This window comes from Ceratotherium simum, chromosome 30 (genome assembly GCF_057802395.1).
Source record: "Ceratotherium simum simum isolate JZ-2026a chromosome 30, ASM5780239v1, whole genome shotgun sequence".
In the NCBI taxonomy this organism is placed as follows: domain Eukaryota; kingdom Metazoa; phylum Chordata; class Mammalia; order Perissodactyla; family Rhinocerotidae; genus Ceratotherium; species Ceratotherium simum.
This window is the reverse complement of record NC_141929.1, coordinates 29,133,933-29,139,576: the sequence shown is the minus strand read 5'-3', so window position 1 is coordinate 29,139,576 and position 5,644 is coordinate 29,133,933. Positions and strand designations below refer to the sequence as shown.

At 52.8% G+C, this 5,644-nt stretch overlaps 1 long non-coding RNA gene across 1 annotated transcript; it reads left to right on the top strand.

Annotated features, from left to right (window-relative positions):
* The first annotated feature begins 3,259 nt into the window (after positions 1 to 3,259).
* On the top strand, positions 3,260 to 4,851 carry LOC147913138 (uncharacterized). Its single transcript, XR_015549190.1, has 3 exons — positions 3,260 to 3,465; positions 3,707 to 3,772; positions 4,603 to 4,851. It is a non-coding gene; the product is annotated as an uncharacterized LOC147913138 (long non-coding RNA).
* The last annotated feature ends 793 nt before the right edge of the window (positions 4,852 to 5,644 follow it).

Sequence of the window (5,644 nt, the reverse complement as noted above, 5' to 3'; positions counted from 1 at the left end):
ACCCAGCCAGCTTGACTTGAGAGCCATTCATTCATTTCATTCATTCATTCATTCAATAAATGTGTCCTGCATATCTCTCATTTATGGGACACCATTCTAAGCACTTCAGCTATGACAGTGAACAAAAGCAATTGTCCTTTATAGGACCGTGGTGCTTAAATTCTAGCAGGGGGAGAGAGCACATAAGCTTTACAAAGAAGTAAATTATTCAGTTTGTTAGAAGGTGTTAAATGCTGTGAAAAAAAGAAAAGATAGAGCAAGGTATGGGGGTCAGGAGTCCTGGGGGTTTGAAGTGTGTGTTGCGATTTTAAATAGCGTGATCACAGTGGGCTTCATGGAGACAGTAAGATTTGAGCAAAGACTCAGAAGCAAAGAAGGGAGTGAGCCATGTGGATATCTGGGGGAGGAGCATCAGAGGCCAAGGGGACATGGACAAAATAATTTTAGGTTGTGAGAATTAGCAAGGGGTCAGAGGGGAATAAAGGTGGGGGTGAGGGGGACCCTCAGGAGGGACACACCTGTATGAAATGTTCTTCAGAGGTCATAGAAGCTGAGAACTGAAGGATGAGGGGCCCAGCCATGTGAAGAACAGGGCGTGGGGCGGTTCAGAAGGATGTTGTGCCTTTCAGATCCCTCATTATCCTGTCCACCCTTGGGTGTGTCCGGGGGGTGTTAGTAGGGTTCTCCAGATAATCAGAACCAGTAGATAGATAGATAGATAGATAGATAGATAGATAGATAGATAGATCTTGATATGAGCTATATATTATATATGTTATATATATAATAAACATATGTAAACATATATATATTATAGGAATTGGCTCACATGATTATGGAGGCTAAGTCCCACAACCTGTGGTGTGCGAGCTGGAGACCCAGGAAAGCAGTGGCGTAATTCAGTCTGAGTCCAGAGGCCTGGGAACCAGGAGCACCAGTGTCCAAGGGCAGGAGAAGATGGAGGTCTCAGCTCAGGCAGACAGCAAATTTGCCCTCCCTCTGCCTTTTTGTTCTATTCAGGCCCTCAAGAGATTTGGTGATGCCCACCCACACTGGTAAGGGCCATCTTCTTTAGTCAGTCTACCAATTCAAATGCTAATTTCTTCTGGAAACACCCTCACAGACACACTGAGAAATAATGTCTTACCAGCTATCCGAGCACGCCTTTGCCTAGTCAAGTTGACACATACAATTACCCATCAACATAGGGTGGGGGGAGATTGCTCTCCCTGCTCGGAAGCCTCAATCCCAAGGAAATCTAAGAGGCCTGAGGGGGCATGGAGGGAGGCAGCTTCGGCAGAGTGTGTTGGCGTGCACACTTCACTTCGCCCTGAAAATCATAGATATGAAGCCTTGAGGCCTAGGGGCAGTTCAGGGCCCAGGCCAGAGATGTCTGAGGCCACAGCGCCCTTAGGCAAAACGAAAATAAACAAACAAGAAACAAACAGTAGCGCTAGATTGCAGAGTAGCTCTGCAATCTGAAACTGCATAAAGCCAATGTTAAGAACCAACTTGGACTTCATGTTTAAATACCTTGAGATATTAGATATCATCTCCTCTTTGAGTCTTCTCTTTTTTTCTTTTCCTTCAACGTGACTGAAACTTACACTCATGGACCAACACAGGTGCAACCTGCCAGAACCTGGAGAAATCAGCTAGCTCCACCCCTCAGTGGAGGCCATTTGGAGGCTCCTGGGGCAGTTAATATTCTGGGGGAGGGGGGCTTCCAGCCAACATTTTAAAGCGCGTGTGCAGCTCAGATTGCGAACAGAGGCTCAGCTCTGCATGGGGGACCATCTGGAGCAGTGCTGTCTCTCCTTCCCAGGCTCAGTCTACCCCACTCAGCAAAACCAACATCTGGAGATGTCAGACCTGCCTTCCTTGGGAGGCAGCCTTGGAAGCACCTCCAAAGAGGGACGGATGCAGGTCCTAGGGGCTATCTCTTTACAGGAAGTGGAGGTTGGGGTGTGAGAGGTGACAGGAGCTCTTTGGGAGGGCTTGTTGAGGAACTTCCATTCTTGGGAAGGCAATGGGAGTTCCAACCAAATGCCGGAAGCTAACCCCTCTGACCTCCACCTTTCAGACGTTTTACTGCAGGTATTTTCTTTTTCTTACTCTGTCTCTAGATAAGCCTTGGCCCTATGAAGCCCAGTGCAACTATGTGAAAAGTGCTTGCACCACAAGCAGGAAAAGCAAGTGAGGCCTCCCCAGGGGGGTCACCATGCAACTGCCTGTCTGAAAGGCCTCCATTAGCAATCCTTTCTTCTGCTTCTAGAGCCCTTGGCCAGTTGTCTAATGCTTTCCCTTTGTGCTTCTGCTTCCTGGGGATTAAGTGTCTGTATTTGCAGAGAGAGGACGGCGAGGTTTATAGGAAGAACGTGAACTGTTCTGTGTCCAGCTTCTGGTGGCTGCCAGCTGCATCACTCCACTCTCTGCCTCTGCGGTTGCATCACCCTCTCCTCTTCCTCTCTATTCTCTGTGTTTCTTATAAGGACGCTCCTCATTGGATTTAGCTCCCATCTGGATAATCCAGGATGATCTCATCTCCAAATCCTTAATTTAATTACATCTGAAAAGACCCTTTTTCCAAACAAGGTAATAGTCACAATCTCCAGGATTTGATATGGATACCTTTTGGGGGCCATTTTCGGCCTACCACAGCCACAGGGGACTCGGAGCAACTCAGCAGAAGGAACAGATCAAAGAAGAGCTGTTTCCCTCTGACGCTGGGACACAGCCACCTAACACCACCACCCCTCCTCGAACCCCTAACTCCCACTAGCCACCCCAGCCCTGTCCTTTAGGGCCCCCAGAGCAGGCCCCGCCCAAAGCCAGTTTGCAAGGCCCTTCCAGCAGTGGTATGATTTTCTTCCCATTTGACAGACGAGGGAACGGAGTCCTAAAGCAGCAGTCTGGTCAGCACCCCATGTGGATGAAGCTGGCGCACCCGAGAATCCTAGAATAAGGGGGGGGGGCGGTGAGCGGCAGGGAAGGGCTGGGAAATACACAGCCCCTTTCTCTCCCTCCATTTTCAGAGGAGGGAAGTGCGAGCTTTTCTGCCAGAGGCGGCTGAAGCGGGGCACGCGTCCCCAGCCCTGCACACGGCGGCGGGCACACGGGCGGGCGACGAGTGTCCTGCCCTGTGCACACGGTGGGAAGTGGGGTGGCTGCGCGCGCACGGCGATGCACACGGCAGCGGAGTTGGAGGGACGCCCCCGGCCGTGCACACGGCAGGGGAGGGGGGAACCGCTGCCGCAATGCGCGCTGCCACCCAGGCCTGTGCGCCCAGAGGGAGAGAGGGGGCGCCGTGCGCCGAGCGGGCTGTGCATGCGCGCCCCCGCCTGGGGCTATAAAAGCCTCGCCACCTGCTGCCACTAGTGCGTCCACTTGCCGGAGAAGTCAGCTCACCTCCTCTAGCGGCAGCTCCTCTCGACATGGACTCTGAGACCTGCCCCTGCCCTACTGGTGAGCCCCCGCCCCCATCCTGCGGCACAGCGCGCCCCTTTACTTGCAAAGAATCCTACTCCCTACGCCTGCGCTCAAGGACGTTGGGGGAAGGAACACTTATTTCCCATTTTTAACCTCGTGAAGGGTGGGCATGGCTGCATCCCACAGGGCGCGGAGATTTGGCATCCGCCTCCTCCTCTTAGGCCTGGGACCTAGTGCTTTACCACATTAACCCTTCCTGTGGCGTCTCCCTCTCTAGGTGGTTCCTGCACCTGCTCTGGTTCCTGCAAGTGTGAGGGATGCAAATGCACCTCCTGCAAGAAGAGTGAGTGTGGGGACCCCCTCGGCCTCTGCCCCTGGTCACCCCCTGTCCACACAATACAGAGACACCCCTAGGGCCCCTGTTCCATTGCTTCTGACTCTTGCTGGGACAGAACCACCTGGGGAGGCCTTAAGACACAGTCACCTGGGCCCCACCCCCAGTGATTAATACAATAGGCCTGGGGCAAGATGTTTTTGTCAATTCCCAGAAGATTCTAATGAGCAGCTGGGATTGAGAACTGCGACCTTGGTCCAGCCCCTTCCCTCAAAACCTCCAGTGTCTGGAGGGAAGTCATTAGTGAGGATGGGGGTTAGCTCTGGAGTTCGGGTCCCTTGGCGCCTCTGAGGCCTTTGTGGGTCCCCTTAATTTGACCTCCCCCCAATTCCCCCTAGAAGCAGTGTAATATGCCTGGGGAGTAGGAGGTGGGAGGAAGGCTCCCTTCTTCCCTGATGTGTAAGACTAGGCGTGGATCCCCCATCGCATCTCCTGGACCCCCTATGCCTGTACCATCTCTGCTCCTCCAAGTTTATCCTTCAAGGCCCTTTCCAAGGCCATTTACCCTGTGATGCATTCTCCTTAAGGCCCAGCACTACTGCAGCCTAACCCCGCCATCCCCGGGACTCCCCTGCACTCACCGAGGGGCTGTGGGCTAGTTAGTGGGTACCCGTCTCCTGTGGTAGCCCAGCATGCAGCTGACACACCAGAGATGCTGTCAGACCAGGTGTGAGACTAGGATGAGGGCAGTGACCAGCTGCCGGTACCCCCTCCTTTCTGATGGGGACAGAGAGGGGGAGGGAGGCCATCAGACTGGGTGCCCCCCATTTCATCTACAGGTTGCTGCTCCTGCTGCCCCGCAGAGTGTGAGAAATGCGCCAAGGACTGTGTGTGCAAAGGCGGAGAGGGGGCGGAGGCGGAGGCGAAGTGCAGCTGCTGCCAATGAGGACGTGCCGTGCCCTCTGTGTGACGTGTGTAAATAGTGCTGGCTGGCCCCGGGCAACCTCTCCCCATGGTGAGGCTTGGCTGTGTGTCCGCTTCCCCTGCTAGCTGCTGGCAAGTGACAATAAATCCTATGAATGGCATAAGCCAAAGACTGGTCTCTTCTTAAAGGGGAAGGACGTGGGGGGAGGGGGGGCGGCGGTGCCTAATCCGAGGGAACTGCCCAGCTGAAAAGTGAAATCCTGAGACTTGGCCCCTGGTCTCTTTGGGGCTGGGATGGAGCTCTGGGGTTGGAGAACATCCTCCCCTCACCTTCAGATGGCACTTGGTCCTCCTGCTCAACTCTGGAGAAAGGGGAAACCAGATCCACAGAGGTTTGTCCCTTTCTCCTACCTCTCAACTTTCTTCATTTGTACAATAGGGTTGGGGGAAGTTAAAACCAGCCCCCAGTCCCAAAGCCCTGTGGTTTCTGGAATTGTCTAGTTGCTCCTGCAAAACTGCCTGTTTTTAGTCATCAGAGGAGAGTCCAGGAGGCCCGGGGGCCTGTCTTGGCAAACTGGCAGCTGCGTTTCCAAGGTCACCGCTCTAAATAACCTGTCTCCCCGAAACACATTGTTTAGCTCCTTTTCAAACATTCTCATTTGGTAGTTTGTCTCCAGCTCCTTTCTTTAAGGGGAAGTAGGATAATAAGAGCTTTTATCTTCGAGGGCTGTGGTCCAGTCCTTGATGAAAGAGAACTCTCAGATATACCTGGGTTGGCTGAGAAGAGAAGTAGGATTCTGGAAGAGAAAAGTTTCCCAGTGTGAAGACACAAGGCTGTAAACACATCTGTTTTCCTCCAAGTTAGTTTTTCAGGACAGTCCATTCAAAAGCCCACCAGGATTTTTTTTTTTTTTTCGTGAGGAAGATCAGCCCTGAGCTAACATCTGATGCCAATCC